The following is a 23,101-nucleotide window of genomic DNA, read 5'->3' as shown; positions in this document are numbered from 1 at the left end:
AGGATGACGTGTTCCCAGCCCCCCGGGCTTCCTCTCTGGGAGCAGACCGATGGTGGTCCTCCAACACCACCAGAGTGCTCTCCCTGTGGAGGCCCCAAGGTCACGAGGATGGAGGCAGGGCAGAAGGGCTTCTTGCCTTGTCCACCATACATTAACCCTCCCAAAGCCATGAGCATCACCAAATGAAGAGAGGCTCCGAGGAAGCTCCAGGCAGGCAGGAGCGGCCGGTCCTTCCCCATCCCTCTCTCCTTGGGTCTGCACCTGGGACCCAGGGGCTACCTGATTTCTGAGTCTGCTAGGAGACAAGGGAGAACTGAGAAAGCAGGCCCAGGGCTGGGGAGTCCACAACATCAGGGCTGAAGTCCCACCCCAGACAGAAACCAGAAGGGTCGATGACACTTCCCAAGCCTTGTGTTCAGCCATCCCCCCAGGCGTAAAGTGCCCCAGGTGGGGGGCAGAGGGCTCGGGCCCCCAAGTCCCTCAGCCAGCTCCTCTCCTGATCACCCCCTAGCCCAGCTGCTGGCCTCAAGCAGCCAGCCCCACATCAGATCCGAGCCTGGGAGGAAGGAGTTAGAACTGTCCAGTCTGGTTACGAGTGAAGGCCACGGATCTAGTACAGGCCATGGAGGCAGAAAGCCAAAGAGCCTCCCCTGCGCGCAGACGCAGACGCACACGGCTGCCCGCCCAGATGCACCCTCCCCCGGGGCTCAGCCCAGTGTTCTGATGTTGGCAGACACACCCAGGAAGGCTGGCTGCCACCCGCTCGGAGCCAGGCGGAGGCACCAGCTGCCCGCTCGGGACATCCCTGTCACCCCCTGCGAGATGTCACCAGCGTGCCCTTCTGCTCCCTCCTGTCACTCCCCCTGGAGGTCAAGCCTCCAGAGCTTTCCTGGAGGGCTGAGCTGGCCCATATGGCTGGGAATATGTTGCCAACATGGGCAAGTACTCACTGGGGCCCCCGCAGCCGGCTGTGACATCTCCGTGCTCCCTCCCGCCAGACCTCTGGCTTGCTGTTTGGGATGCGTGACACTCAGCGAGGAGGGCCCAGGGTCGCTTCACTGTGATAGCATTGCTGTTTGGGGTTGCCTGTCTCACCTGAGCCCCAGCAGATGATACCAAGACCCAGGAGAGTCGAGCCTTGTATCAGAGGCCCAGAGAAAAGAGACGGTGGCCCAAGTCAAATCTTAGGGGGATACCCATGGGAATCCACCCCGTGAATTGTGAAAAGACTTGCCACATGCAAGGACTGCCAGGATCCCTGCCCATACACTGGGGCTGGAAGCTGAGATGGCTCCAGCGGAAATGAGGTCTCAGACAAATCCTTTCCTCGGTCCTGGGTGACCGGAGGCCTGGGGGAGGGTACGCAGATGCTCAGCCCTTGAGAACACAGATCCTGTTCAAGACCGCAGTGACAAGAGCGATACGAACTAGACCCAACCTCAGACCCAGCACCGAGCCCACGGAGCAGAGGCACAAACCAGGCTCCAGTGCAGTCTTCAGGGCCAAATGGATGGCGAGCTTGGAAATCGCAGCTGAAAATGATGCCAGAGATGAGCGGGCCTCTGGCCTTCCCTCCGCACAGTGCCGGCCAAGATGTGCCTAACCCACTCAACCACGCTCTCTCAGCAACCAGCCCTGGGCCCCGGGTGGTGCTTCTCCCTAATCCACAAAGCACAGGGCCTCTGAAAGGCCTGGGAAGTTCCTGGCCCTGGCAGGATGGGGGCAAGAGAGGGGAGGAGATGCAGGGCGACATCGGGGCGCCCGGAATCTGGGGCTGGCCTGGCTTTTCTCTTCACCGTTCGTTCCCACAGCAAGTGCTACTCACCCCCCCTCTCAATGCATGGACCCTGAGCCCTTCTGGGCGGCCCACCTCCTGGTGTCAGCGCCCATAGCAGCCCCCCTTGGGCCTCCTGCTTTCTCCCCGTCCCCGTGCGATCCAGTCTTCCCACTGCAGCCCCAGCCAGTTTTCAAAGCAAAACCCAGGTCGTTTTCCCTCCGTGCCGAAAACCCTCCAGCGGCTTCCTGTCACCTGAAGAATAAAACACCAGCTTGCCTGGGCTCCGCGACGCCTACAAACCCGGTCCCCGTCCCGGCCTCCAGGACCTTCTGTCTGTTACCAAATGTACTGAGCTCAGACCACCTCAGGACCTTTTGACCAGTTGTTTTCCTTCTGGAATATTCTGCCTGCTCCTCCGATGGTTGTCCACTTCCTCTCCTTCCATCTCAGCTGCCTGTCTCCTCCTCAAAAGGGCCACTCGGGACATCGAGTGATGTCCGTAAGAGTCCGAACTGTGTTCTCCACTCTACCCCTAATGACTGGAAGACCACAGGCCCTCGGCTTCTGTTGATTAAACATAACCAGATCTTAGATGGCACAGCCAGAAATGGGGAGAGTCTGAACTAGACAGGAGCAGGCCTGTGGACAAGGCCCGAGTGTAGACTCGCTCCTGGCCCACACTCCAGGGTGGTGAGGAAGGACCCTTCCGAGGACCATGGGTCAGCCCTGTCCCAGAGGACGCGGGCCTGTGGCCAAACCCAGTCCCCGGGAAGAGGTGGGCGAATGCAGAGCGGCTTAGCCACGACATTCCCTCTCAGGGTCCTCGGAGTTCCCAAGCTTTATTATGAAGCCTTAGACGGCCGATGCCAGGATGCGGGAGCCCCACAGGACTCGTGAAGCCCGTCCCCTAGGCCAGCCTGGCCCCTGGGAGTCAACAGTGAGTGGAAACTTCAGAAAGGGAAAAACTAATAGGCATGTTTTGCTGAGGGAACGAAGAAAACAAAAAGCCTGCCACTGAGAACAGAACAGGCAACATTCCCCCTTCAAAGCGGGGCCACACGCACTTTGGCAACCTGCTCATGGGTTGGGCCCAGGCGGGGCCTGGGAGGCCAGCCAGAGGCTCGAAGACACATGGGCCTGCTTTCCTAGGACCCCTGATCATCAGAGATGCCGAGTCAGGCAAGAAGGACCCAAGAAGTGTAGAGCCATCGAGGTACACATGCCAAACACCCAGCAAGACCGCGACGCCAACGGTCTCGACGCTGCCATCAGAGGACAATGGCGGCACATCTTAAATGCAGACGGACCAACTCCCGGCGTGTGATTGCATTCTAGACACCAGGAAGGAGAGTCTCCGCCACCCAGTTGCTCCACTGCAGTAACCCAAGGCGACATTTACATCTGATTTGCAAATCCCTGCTCTGTATCCAAGGCTTCTGCTGGTCCCTGAGGTGGCTCGGCCCGGAACGAAGCAGGCCCACAGCTTCAGGGACCTCTCAAACCCAAGTGGGCACCAACGCGCCCATCGCTGCCAAGTGCTTCCTCCCTGGAAGTTCAAAGTCCAGAGTTGCAGAGCCTGGCCATGGAGGGAGGGGCAAGACACACCTGCCCATGGCACCCGCGGGGAGGGACGGAACTGGTAAGTAAGCTGGGGCTGCTGACTCCCATCCGGTGCACAGAGAAGGCGTGGCTTACAGCCTTGCCCTCCCTGCCATTTTCTAGACCCACCTTGGCCCCTGTCCTAACACCATGCCCATCAACTTCATCAGCACCCAACCCCTCTGGACTGGCTTTCTTGGGATCCCGAGGGAACACTGAACAAGGACGAACACATGGTAAGTCACCTGCTGTGTGGGAACCTCCCATGACAAAACCCACCAAGTCTGCTGCCTGCGGGGAGATGTCTGACCGCACTAGCCTCACAGACGACCCTTCCGTGCTGTAAGGGACCGGCTTTCAGCGAGGGGCAATTTCTGAGCCTGGATCAAAAGACACCTGTGGGATGTGCCTGGGTGGCTCAGCTGGTTGAGCATCAGACTCTTGATTTCGGCTCAGGTCGTGATGTCAGGGCCTTAGGATCGAGCCCAGCACTGGGCTCTGGGCTTTGTGCCCAGCAGAGTCTGCTTGAGATTCTCTCTCTTCCTCTGCCCCTCCCTGGGCTTACAGATACACACACACAAACACACACACACACTCTCTCTCTCAATAAATGCATAAAATCTCTAGGGGAAAACAAAAAAAGACACTTGTGGCTTCTCCTCTCGGGAAGGTCCTGCCTGGGCTGGAGGACCACCCATAAGAGCTCCCACAAGTCGCACCTGAGCTCAGAGCAGCTCTGTGGCCTTTGGACACGCAGACGGACCAGACCTATGGCTCCCAGAGAGGATGCACAGAAATGACCCAACACTTAGCTCCAGGAGTGCTGTCTGTTAGGGCACAGGCCTCGCCTACAGCACCCGCGTGCTGCTGGCACCATTCAATGTCATACACTGGTAATGCTGGGAGGATTTTAAAGGCCAGTTATTCTAATACCCTTATTTTACCCACGGCCAAACCAGACCTGGAGGGGAGAAAGCAGAGACTCAATGTCAAAGCCAGGGCCAATACGTCTGGTCCTGTTCCTAGGCCAGGGCTCTGTCCTCAATCCTACATCTTCTTATTTTCACCGAGGGTGCCTGAGCTGCCGCCATCCAGGTCAGAACCCTCTGAGAAGGGCCTCCTTGTGCCCTCTCCTAAGAAGGAACCCCCAAACTGGCCAAGCACAGCCCCCGCCCCCATTTCCCAGCCATATCCTGGGCATTAGGAGCAGCTACCTTTGCATCCCAAGAGGCCGGTGTCCGAAGTCCACTCCAATGCTGGGGTTACAGGATCCCCTTCTATGGGAGGGGTCGACAACCGTGGCGGCGGAAAGGGCAGGTGAGATGGAAGGATCTTTGCCTTCAGTCAATGAGTTCTGTTTGCCTACCAGAATGAAGAGGGAGAGCACATTATTAGGCTACAGTGGAGACCCACAAAACTACTCCAAAGAGGGCAACAGACGGCGTGATGCCGACATCTCACACCGTAACCTGTCAGCAGTTGCTGGTAACAGAGCCTCGGATTCTGCCTGCCAGTGGGCAGACCGCATCACCGTGTTACGTCCGGTGATGGACCCGACGACCAGGCCCCCTTTGCACAATCACTAGCCAATCGCTAAGCAGCTGTGCCACCAAACAAAAGAATCAGACAGGTGGGAACCATGATAGGCCGATCAGATGCCACCCCGGCTAGTAACAGAGGGATCGCACCCAAGGCTCCGCGCCCCAGGGGGAAGGTCAGCCTGACAATGGATCACACAGACCCTGGAAGCCGGATCAGAGTCACGCAACTGCACGAAGCTTTGGGCTCCCCAGCCTCTGCTCCCTCCAGACTTTCCCCAGACCAGCTCCCAGCTGCTCTCATGACCCTCCAGTGGCCGTGTGGGAGTCTCTAAAAACGGAATCGACAGGTGTCTCTGCAACGACCCCGGATGGTCAGTTTGGTTTCTTCTGTCACCCACCGGCCCCCAACTCCCCGCCATCCGTGCTGGCCCCGTGCCATCTCATCCCCACTGAACAGAACAGAGGACGCAGGCACATACCGAGAGGGGCTGCGGAGATTCGTGTCATAGGTGGCGGGCCAAAAAAATGTGGCCAAAGAAAGTTGGTGCCCTGCTACCGGCAACCTTTGTGTCAATTTAAGCAAATATTGTGGTGTTTCCATGGTGATTCCTGTTTTGAATATCCACTACACTCACTTTTTAAAGGGCTTTTCCTGTTTGCGTTTCAACTTCAAATCTGTAAATATTTTCAGCCTTTTTAGAAAAATCGGCCAGTGTGCGTTCAAACACAAGCACAGCACCTGACCTCGGTGCACAAGCTTCCAGACCCAGAGGTCCGGCCGCATGGATGGGAGTGGGGTGTGGAATCCCCAAGGGGGTTCTCTATCTGCTCCCACACCCACCCCCTTGCACATGGGGTTGGCATCAGGGTGGTGGCTGAAATTCCGGTTCCTTCCTTCCCCCACCTTGGCTGGGGGATGGCAGCATCCAGGGTGCCTATGTGTTCCCAGAGTGTGTGAGTGGGCTCAGCCTGACTTGCCGGTGTCGTGTGGTGTGGGCAGCGACCCAGTAGGTTCTCCAACATGACCCAGCCCTCAGATCCCAGAGCCTCCCTGGAGGGCAGGAACCCCTCCTCTCCTATCTCCCAAGGTTGGGCCCGGAGTGGAAGGGGTGGTTGGGCTGTGAAGGCGAGAGGTCTCAGCAGCAGCTCCCCCCTGCCTCTGCTCTGGGCCACTGCCACCGTGATGGGCCAGTGACAGTGGCCCCGGGGCTTGAATCAGCCTGGCTCCCACCCCACCCTTCGGCACCACACAGGGTTAACAGCGGGTTTCCTGGTTTCCATGGATTCCCGCCAGGCCCCTAATGTGAGTTTCGTGTGATTTGGGGGAAGTGGATTTCCTTTGTTTTCCAGTTTGGGAATATTTTTTTCTTTAAAAAAGAGGAAAAAACACTTTAATGGGAACTTCAGGGCCACTGGGAGACTTACTCTTCTGGGCTCTGACATTCCCCTGCCTGTTGGTCCAGAATCCTCCAGAGCTCTGGGCAGCCCACCCACCAACCAAATATCTCCAAGCCAGAGAGAAAGGGGTGCCTCAGACCACCTCCAGCTCTCTGCCCCCAGAACATTCTTGGGCTGTGTGTGTGTGCGGGGGGCGGGGGGTGCTTCAGCACCATTCCAATATGCCATCAGAATGGCCCCTGCCTCTCCTGAAAGACAACATCTTGTACAGGTGGCCCACACTCTCCCCTTGCAAACATACACATTTCCCAGGGAAAAGGTCAAGAAAAGTACTCCCAGCTCCCTGACTCCTGGCAAGGAGCTTTCTAGATAGACCAGAGCCTGGGGGCACCTGGGTGGTTCAGTGGGTTAAGCCTCTGCCTTTGGTTCAGGTCATGGTCCCAGGATCCTTGGATTGAGCCCCGTATCAGGCTCTCTGCTCAGCAGGGAGCCTGCTTCCTCCTCTCTCTCTCTGCCTGCCTCTCTGCCTCCTTGTGATCTCTCTCTCTCTCTCTCTGACAAACCAACAAATAAAAAATAATTAAAAAAAAGAAAGACCAGAGCCTGATCACACACAAATGGGAGCGATACTAGGCTCTCATGCCCTGGCTTAGAAGGGGATTCTAGTTACAGGAGAAGAGGGGTTTCTAGACCCTGGAGGGGCCCTTGTCTGGCCTCTTCCAGCTGAGGTAGGGGCCTACCCAGGGCAGAGGGAGCTTCTCACCTTAGCAGCAAGAACAACTGAAGAAAGGGTGTGGCCAGGGCTCGTCCTCCCCCCCCTCCTCAGTCTTCCCCATTCCTGCCATCCTCCAGCCCTGCCAGGGTGCGGCCTTGCTCAGGGACTGTCCCCAAGCAAGTGGCCTGACCTATTTACCAAACCAGGGCACAGGCCTCGGGGCCTGCCATGGACGGGGCCCTCCCACGGCACAGGCCCCCGGGGCCACGGTGGCAGCAGGAATCTCGGTCAGTAGGTAGAGAGCCCAGAGGACAGAGCTCTCTGGCCAGCGGCTCTGGGGTGAAGGGGTGAGAAGCCATGTGCAGGTACAGAAATAACACTGGGCCGAGAATCAGAAGACATGGGTCTGAATCCCAGTCAGGCCACTACAGACCTCTGCAGGGCCCCATTTCTTCACACCTTCTTCCCTCCTACATGGCGGCTGTGGTAGGGCATCCCCAAGAGAGGGGCAAGGTGCTAAGAGCGCTCCGGAAACTTCTCCACTCCCACCGCCTTCTCCTCCCACACTTCTTCAAGGTAACCTTCCAGAATCCGCTCCAAGCAGGCCCATGTACTTCTCTGCTCTGTTCCTCACGCATCCTTCACTGTGGCATTTAAATCTGTACGGGACTAAAGCAATTTGTTCACGAGTCTGTCCCCACCACTGGCTTTTTAACTCCTCAAGGGCAGAGACCAGGTCCTAATTATCTTTGTGTCCCCAGCATTTAAGCACAACAGCTGGCCCAGGGTGGGCAGCGTAGGTGTTCGCGGAACTGAACTCACGTCCCTGATCTCACGTCACAATCAGATGGGCCCGGCGCAGCTTCCTCCGTCCCTAATGACAGAACGCTCCTCCGGCCGTTTTCCCTGCTCCGCTCCCTCTGGCTCCCCTAAGCCCCGCCCGCATCCAGACTGCGAACGAACGAACAACTCCCAGGTTCAAGGGGAGTGCTTGCTGACCCGATCCTCCTCCGGCTGATGCCAGTGAGAACGGACTGAGCAGCTACTATGTGACGGAGAGCATGCCGGGAGTGCAGGGCACACCAGCTGAGTGGTTTTCACCCTCTGCCAACAGGCCCACGTGATGCCTTCTATTCGCCAAGCCCCGTGCTAAGTGTTGTACCCGTGTGATCTTGCCAAATCTTTACAACGCGAGGTAGGAAGGATTAGGGTCCCCGTGGATTGATTAGGGAACGGAGGCACGGAGATATGAAGTGACTTGCCAAAGGTCACCCAGCTCGGGCCTGGACTCGGGGCTGACAGGCTCCCAGGCCCAACTCACATGAAAGTTCTCCTCTGTCCCCACCCCTGGTCTCAGCAGCGACCCATACCTAAGGCTTTTTCTGCTCCTGGATCTCAGTCCTCCTGCCCCCAGACAGTTCTCCCGCAAACCCCCTAAAGCCAGCAGGAAGCACCCAGAGGTCACAGCCAGAGGGAAGACAAAGGTCATGCTTACCTGCTTCCTTCTAGCTGGGCTGTGAATGGGGGCAGGTGAGGCCTATGGGGAGGTGCCTGCGGAGCAGGAGAAACACCTGAACCTACTTGGTAAATGGGTCCCAGCCAAGGGCATGGCCTCCTGGAGGGAAAAGGGGCTGAGCCGCCCACTGCTGTCATTTGGTGAGATGGGGACAGGAAGGCTACCCAGAAGAAGGCCGTTCTGGGTCAGAAGGTTCTGTTCTTCTCTCCAAACCAGCACGGGGTGGGGGTGGGGGGGGCAAGCTAAGGGGCTTCACCGTGGGGAATGAGCGGTGGGGGGGAGGGGCACAGAGATTTCTGCTGCCTCCTCCACATAGGGACCTCCTATTACCAGGCCCCTCTGCCACAGAGATGTGGGACTGAGAAGCAGGGACACAGGAACTTCTGATTATCATCTGGGTGAGTGCATATGGGGAGGGTACCCAGCATCTCCCCAAAGGAGAGAAGACCACAGGAGGTGATGGGGAAAGATCTACACCCGAGAGGATAAAGGGTGGAAAGATCAGGCCAGGCTGGGGGCAGGACAGAGCCTTAATGAGCAGATTTCACAAACCACCCGGAGTGAAAACAAAAACACAGACATGTACATTGCCCAACTTCAGGCTGTATGGAAAAGGGGGAAAAAAAAAAACAATAAAAAAATCCACATCTTAATACAAAAATCCTACATGATGTGTTGTGGCACGAAAGTGTTTTTCACTGCATTTTTCACCTGTGATCTCACACAGCCTACGACGGGTCCGCCCAAAGCAGAAGGTATTTGATGGTACACAAACGGAGCAAACACATACACAATTAACCAAAACAAGGGCAGCAAATATTCAAATTGGTCTGAGTTGGCATCTCAGGACTTCAGGTGGCCACCGGAGACGGCTACGTTGGCTCTGCGGATGGGCCCCTCGATTTCTAAGGGAGAAAGAAATAAAGAGGGACAAGAGTGCAGCTCAAATGGAAGAAAACTCGTAGTTCTGTATTCTCAGAACCCCGCAAGCGGAACTCCTGGCCAGCTGCAGCTGCTTATGTGACACTTAAGGTGCTGTCCTGCTGCCGATGGGGGAGAGGGAGGGGACCCACGCCCCGGGCGCCCCTCCTGCCTCGCTCACCCCCCCGTTACTATCCGTCTCCTTTTTGTTCCGCCCCTCCCCCCTTTTAATTGTTGGATGAGTTTACAGAGCTGTGTGCCAAAGACAATCAACTCTAGGGAACAGAGTTCTACAAAAAGGGCGTGTCGCCAGAGGGAGCCGGATATCCATGGAAACCACCACCTTTTCAGGGCAGTCTAGGTGAAGCCAGGATGAGGGGGATGGTGCAGCGGTAGGGAGAGGACACTCCACGCAGAACAGGGCCCCAGAAAATGCTGGGCTTCCCGATGATCCGAAGGAGCCCCATGAAGTGTGGAGAGTCAGGAGGAAGGGCTGGTCAGAGACCACCATGATGGCAGGGCTCTTGAAGTTCGTGTCAGCGCACACGTGCAGGCACACGCATCTGGGCCACCCCTGCCAGATCCTGGGGACAACATGACACGGGAGTTTAGTGTAGAAGCCCCGGAGCCAGGCCGTCAGTCAGGAATCCAGGCTCTGCCATTTACAATTTGGGTGACCTGGGGCAACTGACTTTAACCTCTCCGTGCCTCAGTTTCCCCATCTGTAAAATGGAATCATAAATCAAAAAAGCTAAATGAAGGCGGGGATAAGGGTCTCCAGACTCTGCTGCAGTGCAGGAAAATAACAGTTTATGTTTATTAAGCAGTATGTACTAAGGATTTTAACCCATTTATACGTATCATCCCAAGAATCCAATGAGGTGGGTTATCATCTCGACTGGAGAGCTGAGGAGCTAAGACTCAGGGAGGCATGTGACCCACCCAAGGTCACACACTCAGAAGCAGATTGAACCCAGGCCTGCCGGCCACCTTTGCACCATACTGCTTGACAAGGAGAGGCAGGGGGAAGGAGTTGGGGAAGGAGCGAGGGAGGGATGGGCTTCCAGGTGGTTCTCTTTCCAGACTGGATCCCTGGGTGCATAGCAGTGGGACCCAGACCTGTTTCTCTCAAGCTTCTAAAGGGAAGACAGAAATCTTCCAAGCCAGGGACTGCAGACGGAAGGAACAAGCAGCAGGGAAAAGCTGAGGTGCTGGTCACGTTCTTCCGGAGTTCCTATCCCAGACCTGACTAAAGGAGGCCCTCTGGATCGCCCTAGTGCCCATGCGGGCACGTCTAGAAGCAAGACCTCCCTGGAGGGAACACAGCAGCACCTTCCAGCCACAGAGGCCCAAAACCTGGGAAAAACCTTTCTTCTGGGTCGGAGCCCTGCAAAGAGCCCAACTGTCTGCCTTCCCAGAAGCTAGCCAGATCCCTGCAGGGGATGGGGCACAGGCAAGGGAAGCAAAGGGGAGCACGGGCTTCCCCGATGGCAGGTGTAGGCTGGAATCACAGGCTGCCGGCCTGAGTGGTCTGGTCCTTTCCCTGCTCCGGAGACGGAGGCCACGCAGGCTTGGTGGCTCAGCCCTTTCTGCCATCGACCACCCAAACTCATTCAGATATTTCCTCTCTCACTTGCTTTTTAAAAAAAATTTAATGTTCTCTATAATTCATCCGTCCCAGAAGATAATCGATAGAGCCCGTAATGAAAATCTGAGCCATATTTTATGATCCGCTGCGAGCAGAAAGGGCCACATCAGCAGGTCCGGTTTGGACTCTGCCTATCTGTCTTGCCCACCGCTCCGGGGATCACACTTCCCGAGCCGGTCCTGCCCACCCGCAGCCCCCATCCGGAGCGCGGCCCTCAGCCACGTGCCCGGGGCGTGGACCACCCCGCTGGAGGAGAGGCTGGGGCCACGACCCCGGGACCCCAACACTCCCTCCAGCACCCCGCTGCAGGATGCCACCTGCCATCGCGAGGTCTTCCTGGAGCGCCCCTCGGGCCGGGACCCCCAGCACCCCCACCCTGCCACCTCACCCCCCACCTTTAGTCCCGGCCCTTCCTGAAGCCTGAAGACCCTCACTAGGATCCGGAGGCCTGCGCTGGGGACCCCCAACCACAACATTCATTCCCACCGAGAAAGGTTGCCCGCTCCCTGGGGGCTCCCTGAGTGGGGGAGGGGTCTCGGCGTGGGGAGGCGGGCTTCGAGGTACACCTGGGATTCTCCAGTCAGTGGAGGATGGGTCATTATTGCTCGTTATTACTACCTCGGACTCGTTCCTCCTCTCCCTGGTCTGGGAACTGAGAGGTGACGCTGTGGATGAGCCAGCCTGAGGGGCACACACTGGGGGTTCAGGGGAGGCAACCTCCTCCTGCTCTGCCAGGGCCAACTGGAGGCAAGCAGAGCCCCGCCCCTTGCCCTGGCACCACCACCGGGAGCCAATCAGCAGGCAAGGCTCTGCTCCTCCCAGAACCCCTTGCTGCCTAGCACCAATCAGAGAGCGCCACAGCGCCTGAGCCGGGCAACCCCAGCAGACCCAATCAGAGCCCAGAGGATGCTCCAACACCCCAGGAACAAAGCCTCAAGCCAATGAGAAGGGCGATTCCCACCTCACAAACTACTATGCAGCCATCAACACCCATTTACCCAAAGCCAGAAAACTCAGATGGCTCTGTTGTTTAGAATGCGGTCCAGTAGAACTTTCGGGGCTGTCCAGGGTGGGCAGCCACTGGCCACGTGTGGCTGCGGAGTCCTTGAAGTCCGGCGGGTGCGACGGTGGCGCTTAATTTTTGTATTTGACTTAATTTAAACAGCGACACGTGGCTAGAGGCTACGGTATTGGGCCGCACGGGGTTAGACAGAGAATTTCATCGATGTCGGGAAAAAAAAAATTCTTAATAAAAAATTTAAAAGCCTATTATCCCAAAGCAGTGGAATAATCATTATTAACTACAATAACAGAAATCGTGAATGTTTACGGGCGCTGGGTGCCAGGCTCGGTGCTCAATATTTTATGCGGATCCTCACACTGAATCTGCCCACTTCCAAGCTGCAGATGACCACGATCCCCACTCTACAGGCGAGGACCCTGGGATTCAGCAAGCTTGAGTAACCCACCCGAAGTCGCCCTGCCCGGGTGGTGGCAAAATTGGGTTTCAAACCCAGGTCTCTCTGTTCCCCTAGCTCATGTGATTAACGAGCACACTGCATATTTTAAAATTATTTTCTTTACACTTTCTTTGTATTTTCCAATGAGCCATAAGCATGCGTTACATAATCAAGGAGAAAAATGTGTTTTTTAAGACCCTAAAAAGAGGCAAATCCTTCCTCCCCTGGTGGGGAGTGTAGAGAGAGATCTCTGGGACCCCTGACCAACTGGGCCTCCCACTTTCAGATGGAGAAAGAGAAGGAGGTGAGGTCAAGGGTCCCCTCCGTCCCTCATGCTCCCACTGCCCAGATGCCAACATTGAGGCGGCGGGGGTCGGGGGGTGCCCACAGACCACACTGGGGCCTAGGCTCCTCCAGCAGCCAGGCTGCCAGCCGGATCCGGGTTCCTCCCAGCCCCACCCCGGAGTCAGTTCCTAACAGGTTTCTCAGCAGGTTTGCAACCACACACCCAGGTCTGCATCTTAAAGAAGGCAGCAGGCCACAGGGCTGTCTGCAAAAGACAGTGCCCACCATTCTTACTATGGACCACCTTTCCCACTGCGTTCTAGGAGAGCCAGGAACTCTGGGCCTGCGGCCCAAGCCTGGGGACACCCTGTCTTCCTTCTGTGAGCATGGAGAGGCTTGTTCTTCCCGGGGTGGGGTGGGGGGCAGCCACTGCCTTCCTTTGCTCCCTCTTGGGACCGCATCTAGGCTCAGAACAAGGGGGATGAAAATCCTCTTGAAAGGTCTGTGATGAAAGAAGCAGCCTCAGCAAAGAAATGGAACCAGGGAAGAGTCCAAGTGGTTTTTGGGTTTTTTTCCATAGCACCAACTAGGGGGTGCGGGAGAGTGATAACCCCACTCGGTCTCATTTCCATTTCAGCTCCCCCCTCTCCCCCACCAATCCCAGATGGGAAGACCAGTTCTCCTTTTGGGCTAGGCAGGATAAATGTCCTTACTTAAAAGGGTTTTTTTTTTTTTCTTATTATTATTATGGATTTTCGGTTCCCTGCTGTCTGCCGTTCTCTGTCATTTCCAATCTACCTTAAGATCCCCTTGGATTTATATATTTATTTTTTGGGTTGGTTTCAGGTGCTTCTAGTTTATCAAACAATCAGCCCTGTGAGGTACACTGGGTGTTTCCAGAAATTACATCACAAAAAATCATGCAATTAAAGTGTAAGGGAAAAAAAAACATAGCTGTTGCTTCACTTTGTATTTTAATTAGCGACTTATTGTAAACGTAGACTTTTAAAATGGAGGTGCCTAAGCAAAGCCAGTAAACAAGTTTTTCTAATGAATTAATTTCACCTCTTCCCTCCTCCTCCTCCTCCCCACTAGCCCAACTGTCATCTTCCAGAACTTCTTGGCCCTCTTTTTACCTATTCCACTTTTTAATCCTTGCCTAACACATACTAGAAAAAGAATACCCCCAAATAAAATTAGGAGCCCAGCTTGTAAGATCACAGAAGAAGCCTGGCTGGTGAGCATCCTGGCTGAGCACCCAGTATGCCACACCCTCTGTCCTGTCCCCAGCCCTGCAAACCCCTCTCTGCCAGGCCCCAGAGATCCCTCTGCTCCTGTTGGTGTCCTGCACTCAGAAAGGGAGAGAGAAGCCCAGCGCAGGGCTGACTGCCCAGGCAACGGGGACAGGGTGGACCCCTGGAAAATCTGCGGCAGGATCCAGGGTAGACCACTTGGAGAGTGAGGGAATACCAAGCCATCTCCCCACGCCCGGAGGAAGAAGGGGAGAGAAAGAAGAGGGAGCCTGCCGCTAGGGAAAGAGAAGCTGAAATTGGAAGGGTCTGTCTAGGTCACGTGGCAGCTCAGAGACAGGACACACCCATCAGTCCCAGGTACCCGCGAAGGGTAGATCCAGGCTGCCACCACCAGTGACGTTTCTGAAGGTTGCTGCAAAGTCCTGCCTCTCCCTTCCTAGAAAGTTCCCAGCCATGGGGGTGGCAGTGGATGGGGAGAGTAAGTTAATCTGCGCCTTTAGCCTAGTTTCCAAAAGAGAAGGCTGAGCATGGGGACAGAGTTCGCAGGAATGGGAGACAAGCCCTGGATGTCCCAGAGAAGGGAAGATCCCTGGAAGCCGCCTCTGCCCCAGATCAGAAAGTGAACATCACCGGGTGATTGAATGTCCCCGTTCACTGGGGAGTCTCTGAGCCCTCCTGTTGCTCCTCCCCAAGGCCAGGCCAGCTTAACTAGGGCTGCCAGGAACACACTGCCTCCCTAGTCCTGCCTCTCCAAAACCAGCGTGGAGACACCATGGAGGAACAGGTTTGCCTTGCGGACTGTCTCCTAGGGCGAACCAGGCTACCGAGCGTGGTGAGCAGAACTCCACGCTGGCCTTCTGTATTCTGAGTGGGAAGAATCCGAACGATGTCCTGTCCTCGGGAGAGGCTGTCGTTCACCTGCTCATTTCCATCGCAGACCGTCCTCAAGCTGGGGTCCTCCTTGCTTCTGACCCTAAGCCTACTCTGGGGTTCCCTCCCCCAGATGACAGCAGGTGGCCTCAAGACAAAACTGGTGGGGAAAGGGGCAATCAAGAAGGCTCTAGAACACCTGGCAGCAGAATCCTGGCCTCCCCATTCACTAAGATTCCCCGAGAAAGGAAGGAGGAGAGGAAGGAAGAACCAGAGAGGAAGGGGCTGGCCCTCCATGTCATCGAGCACCGGTGGGAAGCCAGACCCAGCCTCGCGACAGATCCTGCTCAGTTCAGCTTCAATCGGAAAGGAAAGCTCCCATCAAACATGGGCTGGGCAGGGATGTGGGCACTGAGATTAGGAATTTGGAAAACCATCTGAGGAACCTGGCCCTGGGAAGACAGCAACAGGATTTAATACCTTATCCCTGCTGTCTGGTAAACACCCTGAACCATCCCCGCACTCCGTTAGGCAGCCTCGGATCCTCAGGTGTGCCGGCGACGGGCAGGTAGAGACAGACGTGGGCAGAGACAGGAAGGGAGGGAGTGTGGGCCTGGGGGGAGGGGGGCGGGGGAGGAGCTGGCCTGGGAGGTAGGATGGGTGGCAGCCAAGCCAGACAGTCAATGAAACAGCTGACAGGTGCAGGGAAGGGGGGCAGGGAGAAGAGAAAGGTGAGCCGGGGGTTTGCAATACTTGGGGATGCCACCGTCACACCCCAGGGGGCTGAGTAGGATGACAGGAAGGGTCACGGGCTTGTGGGCCGAAGACCTAGAAGTTCTGGCCACCTTTTCACCCGATTAAAATGGCATCTGGGGAGACGCTGTGGACCAGGCCACAGGCTCCCCCAAACCAAACAGGACAAAGCAGCAGACAGGGAGCTAGCTTCTGGGGCTTACCAATGCCACCTATGAGAGCGACCCGCAGTGTCCTCTAGGGTCACTCTCTTTCTCCAACACACGTGCATAGACCTCGCGCTGAGAAGAAAGTCCGGTCCTTCTATTGCAGGCTGGAACTGACATGCGGAAGCCAGCGTGGAAAGGAAGCAGGGAGGACTGGGAGCAGCCCTCGAGCTGCACGGAGGAGCCTCAACTCTCCAGGGGTGGCCTGGGGGCCGTTAAGAGCAGACGAACAGAAAAGAGGTGCCCAGGGTCCTGGCTGTTCCTTGGGGTGGTCGGGGGCGAACCACCTTGGCTAGGATCGGGCACAGAGGTCGAGCCTGAGAGGGGCTCCGGGAGCCACTTCCACCGCTAGGCCCAAGCAGGCCACACCACTAATCTGCTTTTCCCATTTCTGTCTGCTCCTTGATGTAATTACAGTTTGGGGTTGAAATCCACCCAGAGTGTAACCCGCCCCCCCCACCTGATGCACTCTCTACATGCTTGGGTACACAGCAGCGCACCTCCCCACTCCCTGAGAATCGGAGACTATTTCAAAAGTGAAAAGTCGCACCTCTTTTTAATGTCCTCATCTCTGGTTTCTTTCAGCAACCCTCTCAAAACTGTCCTCACCCTGGCTGCTTCAGCCAGCTCAGGTCCTCCCCCTCTCTGTCCCCTCAGCCACCGGGGCCTCCTGGGCAGCACCCAACAGGGGAACAAAGAGGTTCCTGGCCTGTTACAGGGCTGGGTCTGGAGTCCCTTGTCTTTTGCAGGAACACCATGATCCCAAGAAATGCCACCTACAGACCCTGGATCCAAAAGGAAGCTGAGAGGCCCAGATGCAGAACTTTCCTGCCCTAAGCAAAACAGTGTGGGTTGCTGGCTTTGCTGCTGGAAGCCTGACCTGTGGTGATTTCCCGGCACCCCAGTCTGCTCCAAATATGACCCTGTAGGCCCGACTATAGCTGGTGCCCACCCTCCTCTGCTCCAGTGCCAAGTTCCCTGCAAACTCAGAGTGCTGACACCCAGAGCTCACACCGTCTGCAGTCAAAGGAATCTCCGATTGCCTTCTGCCACCATTCTCCTCCAGTTTCTCAGCTCTGGTCTTGCCAGTATCAACACTTTGAATCTTTGCATTAAACACACAGACACACACACACATACACACACACACACTACACTCCCAGATGAGAGACAGAGAACACACTGACAAAAAACCCATAGGACCTAGGGTTGGGGCTGGAAACCGGTGTCACCAGCTCAGTTTCCCCCACATCAGGCAGGCGGCCAGAGAACCCTGGGCAACACGTGTCACAGACCTCGCCAGACATCGGTACACTTGTTCGGGTCCCTACCCTTTGGAAGCTGGTCCCCCAGTGCATTGCTTCGGGCCACTGCTGCTGATAATTTCTCAGAGATAAACAAACCGGTTTGGATAAAACAAGAACCAACCTGAAGCCTTCACCCAAAACTCAAAATGAAACTCTCCGATCTCCTGTTGCCTTCTCTTCTCCACCTTCCTATGCCATCATCATGTTCCCTAAAACTCAGACAACTGGATTTTTTTTTTTTTTTAATTCAGCTCTCTAGCCTTTCTGTTCATGAATATGACCATACCTGGGCGCAACCTGATGGGATGCTGGCTTTTACCGAAAAACGTTTTGCTTTCTTTCTCTTAAGTAGGCACAGGTCAGAAGGAAGAACAGACAAGGGGAACGTGCCTTGGAACATGGACTGGTGTCCTGCCTTGGTCCTTTTCCCCAAGCTCCTTTTAGCCTCAGGTCTTTCGCCCACACCCCATGACTCCCCTCAATTGTCAGCCACTTAGAGAAAGGGGTGGGGGGGAGCCTGGGTGGCTCAGTGGGTTAAAGCCTCTGCCTTCAGCTCAGGTCATGATCCCAGGGTCCTGGGATCGAGCCCCGCATCGGGCTCTCTGCTCAGCAGGGAGCCTGCTTCCTCCTCTCTCTCTGCCTGCCTCTCTGCCTACTTGTGATCTCTGTCTGTCAAATAAATAAATACAATCTTAAAGAAAAAAAGGACCAGACATCTGGTCTACCCCTCCTTTCTAGGTGCAGATTAAAGAGTTGCTCAGTTCCTTCTGAGGAGTCACCTGGTTAATCGAGGCTCAATGTCAAGCAAGACAGGAAGGAGGCCAAAGGGCAGAGAGGTCTGTGGCCACGTGTGTCTCCCCACAGGCTCAGTGAGTGACATGCTTGCCTACCCCCAGAGTCGTTCGTGCCTGACACGCCCTCACCCACCTCCCCATCCACCCAGTAAGACCTCTGTGCCCCTCCAGCCTCTCTGTGGAACACGGTCTGCTTCCTGCTCTGAGGGAGTCTGGAACCTCTGCCAGGGCTCCCGCCTCCCAAGTCCCCATCAGTGGGGTCTGCTCGGTCCCTGTAGCTAATTTACACCCGTCAGGGTTTAAAATAGCAGAGGCATAAATGAAAAGTCCAATTTCTTCAAATTTGCATTGTAAAACCATCCTTCAACTTCCTTGAAATAAATTTTACTATTTTATTAGTGCAAACAAAATGGTAATAAAACACTAATACAGCGCCTTGTATCCAGGGGAAGAGCTAAAATTAACATAGCGCGAGCAGTGTTTGCTATTACATTCAATTACCTTTTTACTTGAGATTTACATTCTCATCCCCTTAATCTCCATAGTAGTGGCTTCAAAATCATTCCTCCCAGGCTCTGCCCTTCCGGAGCCCCCACAGCTGGAAGCCAGGCCTCCCGCCCAGATGGCGCTCACCCTGGGCATGGCGCCTACCCCCTTCACCACAGCTGCCTCTGGTCAGAGGGTACCACTTCTCTCCCCTGCTCGTATTTCCTCACGCCCCAGCCTCTCAGTGCTCAGCAAGTTCAAACCAAAGGGCTTGAACACAAGGCACATTCAGAGACGCGGTTATCAATAAGCAGGTGCATGGGGCATGGGCCGGGGCATTGCTTCACAAGTCGGCAGAGGCTCTTCTTGGCATAAGAAAGGGGCCAGGAGCTCGTGGAAGCCCTGAGGAGACTGGCGCCTCTCGTTTGACAGGTTGTGGGAGAGGGTTTGCTGCGTGGCATGGCTGGGGACTGGATTATGGCAGGAAGCTCAGCTGTCTTGATGTGGGACAGGACGGGAACCACTGGGGACAGCCTCTGACTCTGCACACAGACAGCAAAGCTGAGGGCTTGGGACGTGGCAGCTCACAGTGACAGAGGCAGGGGGCTCGCCCTCCAGTGCTCTTTCTTCCACCGAGACAGACCCTAAAACCAGACCGGTCACTCCAACCACAGCCACAAAGCGTCTGATGCTCCAAGAGGGTCCCTTTGTTTCCCGGAAGAGGTAAAAAAAAGGCAGAATTCCTTGTCTGGGACCAGCCAGCCTTGCCCCGAGCCACTGGTACAGATGACCATGTTTCCAAGTGGCCCCAAACACTGTCCTGGTTCCAGATCTGTCACTGACTAGCTGTGTGATTGTGGACAAGGTGCCTCTCCTCTCTGGGCCTCAGTCTCTCCATCTGTGAAAGAGGCACAATAGCATCTGCACTGCCTTTTTCGCAGGCATGATCACTGCGACTAGAAGATCAAGAAAGCCCATTAAAGCCCACAGAGCCTGGAACCTCAACAGCAAATCCCAATATGGCCTAGACGAGGAGGGACTGGGGAGGCAGGGCCGGGGCCCCAGTAGGGCCTCAGACATAGACACCTGAGTTCCAGTCCAGGGTGCCACAGACCTCTGCGTCTTTGCCTCTAACCCAAAAGACTCCTTTCTCTTACTGGTCAAACCACTGCCAAGAACCTGGATTATGCCTATGGAATCCTTTGAACTACTCTTGAAGAAAGAATCACCAATCCGCCCAGGGTCCAGATCGCCTGAGGGGTTCATTAGGAGAAATGGTTTGGGGCAGGCAGACAAGGTAATACAGGGAAAAAAAATGATGTAAAGCAGCCCCCCTCCCCCATAAGCCTTGCTTAGCCCAGTCATTACAACTAGGGAAAAAAGTGGTCAGGGGAAACACATGCACACGCACACATAGTCACATACATAATCACACAACCACACGCAATATCACTCACACCCTATTAGACATGCACAATCACCCATGCCCCCCTCCCCATTCCCCACTCTACCCTCCCAAGGTCTTTCTTCCTGGATCTCAAGCTTAAAACCTCTTCCAATGGACACTGGGAGGATCATTCTGCTCCAAGCTGGTCCAAGCCAAACTCATTCTTATTCCCGATTCACATGGAATTCTGAGCCCCACTCGCACAAAGCTGCTTCAGGGACACCAGGAGGTAGGAATCTCCCTTAACACAACCAGCAGTGGGGGCAAAGGCTTTTAGCAGTTAGGCATGATTGGCCAGAAGAGCCAAGAGAAACACTGACGTTCACTAGAGCCCAACCTGGCTGTCCTTGCTCCAGCCCTTTCGGCTCAGGCCCCTCGGTTCCTGCCCTCATCATGTTCTGGCCCAGAGATGAGATTCATGCAATAGCTTTCTTACTTAACAAAGGGCAAAACCCACTGTAAGAAACAACCCCATGCACAATACACGAGGAGCTTTATTTGGTTCAAACTGGTCCTCTGCATTTTTTCCGCCTTATTTTTTTCTCCCCAGGGGGAAACAAAAGAAAGTTTGTTGGTGAGCCTCAAACGTTTCTTGGGCCTTGTCCGAGTTCTACCTTGTTTTTCTTCTCCTTTCTCTCTGCCCCTCAACCCCCACCCCGCCCTCCCTGCCTCCCCACCTTGAATAAATAAAGCACCCGAGGCCAGCACGGGCTGGGAAGGAAAGTACAAACTATCTCATAATTTTATAATTTTTTTTAACACACTGGCCTAGGGTTTTGGGCAAAGGACAAAAGCTATTGTTGAACAGCATAACACGAAGGTCTGAGTCACCGATACGCCTCGGCTTCTGGAGATCTCATAGGTTTCTGCCGCTGCCACAGCCTGTGAGCTCAGCACCCTGCGGGGGCCGTGGGAGCAGGCGCCCTCCCGCCTGGCGCTGCCCCGCCCCCTCCCCCTCCCCGGGCTCCCTCCTGGGCCGCCACGTTGGCTTTGTTGGTTTTTAATCACAGGGGGGAATTTAAAGAAAATGTTGTGAAATAAAAAACAAATCACCGTGGTCCCACCGCTCACGCTGTAATTTTCATTTTGGAGGATTACCTTCCAAGCTTCGTCCGTATGCATTTGTGATTTTTATATAGTTTCTATAGTGGCGTATACTTGGCCTTCGGTGTTTTTTTTTTTTTTTTTCACTCAGGTAATAAACATTTTCCCATGTTTCGAAATCATCTTCAACATTATTACCTGTAGAGGTGACACAGTATTTCTTCGGCCCTGTTGTTCTTGGGTTGACGCTAGGAAGCCAGAGGGGGAGAAGGGGGCCTGCGGGAGACCTTTCCATGAATGGAACCATTTAGCCACATACTGGTGGCCGCGGTGGGGGCTTTGCCCGAATGATCTGGATCACCCTGGCCTTGGAGTGTGAACCTGGAAGACAGGCAGAGGCTCCACCAAAACCCTCCCCATCCTGTACGGGGCCACGCACGCCTCTGCCCTCCTGCCCAGAGAGACGCTGGTTCCAGCAACGGCCTTCAACCTGACGCTGACCTTCACCCCCACGAGCCGTACTTCCTCTTTATAAAGCGCCCTGGCAGCAAAAGGCCCATGACAACACTCCGCTCTCCATTTTTATATCTGAATATCGCAAAGCACTTAGCAAAGACTTTCATTTTCTCATTACCCCAAGGAGAGGAGGTCATTCGGGAAAATGGTACAAATATTCCCATTTGTCAAAAGCAAGGAGGAAGTGAGTTAAAAGGAAAATTCTACCACTTAACTGCGCCCGATCAACGCAGGAGGGAACGCAGGGTCTTCTCTGCCTCTCCATTCACCCAGTTTGCTTTTTCCGATGCAACTTCAGGAACCTCGTTACGGAAAAGATGGCTCAGGGCCAAAGCCAGGTTTCCATTTTGCTAAGAATCAATCACTCCCCGGTGACCCCAGCTCAGGAGACCCTCTTACTTCTCAACTAAAACCATATTCTCTCATGATTATAATTATGTAAAATGTATATTATACAAGTATAGACAGTCACCAAAGAGGGGAAAAAGACACCAGAAGACACTAAATGCTAAAGGAGGTGATATTACAATAGTCAAATTACGAGTGAATGTTTTCCCTTTTTTTATTCTCAAAAACTATTTAAAATACGGTGATATTCTCCAAGCACATGGAGAAAAACATCAAAAATCATCAGAATCAACATAAGCATCAGAATCGTATCAGCCTGCGTTCAAAGGCTGGCTCTCCTCTAGGCAGCTGGGTTATCTCAGGCGAACTACTTAGCCTCTCTGAGCCTTATTTCAGGACTGGTACAGCAGGGGTCGAGCCACCACCTGCCCTGTGTCCTTCAGTCCCGCAGAACGTCACGGTCCAGCATCTGACACCTGGTTGGCACTCGGAAAATGTCTATTTCTTTCCCCTTTTAATAAACTGAAAAGGTAAAATCACCTCCGCTTGCTTGCTGCCCCTTGGGGACAAAAGCAAGAGGCTTCACCCGCATCCTCGCCACTTTCCTCCTACATCCCTCACCCCTTCTCCTGGCTCCCGGCACTCCCCCAGCAAGTCCCCAACACAGCCCTCAGGCTGCTGGTCCCAGTTCTCCTGGGACCCTCCTGGGACTCACCTGGAGGGCTTGCAGGGCAGGGGGGTCTCGGGGACGACGACACGAGCCCTGCTCTGACCTCCTCCACCAGGTCAGGCCCAGGCGAGCCCCTCCAGGGAGTAAACTGGCCTCGCGGAAGGACTCACTCGGCAGACACACTGGGCGATCCCCAGGTTTGCGCCTTCCTGGCAGCCGCCGTCCAGGAACAGGTGCCAGGCTGCAAAGGCCACCTGCTCCTGGGGGAGGGCAAGGGCCATGCTCCCGACCGCAGAGGGGAGGCCAAGGAGAATCAAGATGGTGCCAGCGTCTGGGAGCCAACACCTCCCTGAGTCAGGCAGGCCAGGCCAGCCCAGGGGCTGCCACTTTGGGGGGTCTGTGAACTCAGCCCTGCGTGTGGCAAGCTTCTTCCTGCTCCCCTCCAGTGCTCTGTACTGGGCCGACACGTTCATATTCATGTTCACTCTGCTGGTTAGGCAAGTATGCTTCGGCAGAATTCTGGTGGCCACGGCCTCCGGGTTGGGGT

General features: G+C 55.2%; 1 protein-coding gene across 1 annotated transcript in view; it reads right to left on the bottom strand.

Annotated features, from left to right (window-relative positions):
* The window catches only part of CASZ1 (castor zinc finger 1), a 144,557-nt gene that overhangs the window by 107,342 nt on the left and 14,114 nt on the right, over positions 1 to 23,101 (bottom strand). The window contains exon 2 of the mRNA XM_032301782.1: positions 4,591 to 4,738. The gene's annotated coding sequence lies outside the window, so the exon portion shown is untranslated. The remainder of the gene's footprint in view (positions 1 to 4,590; positions 4,739 to 23,101) is intronic.

Source organism: Mustela erminea, chromosome 10, assembly GCF_009829155.1.
Source record: "Mustela erminea isolate mMusErm1 chromosome 10, mMusErm1.Pri, whole genome shotgun sequence".
In the NCBI taxonomy this organism is placed as follows: Eukaryota; Metazoa; Chordata; class Mammalia; order Carnivora; family Mustelidae; genus Mustela; species Mustela erminea.
This window is presented reverse-complemented; position numbering and strand designations above follow the sequence as displayed.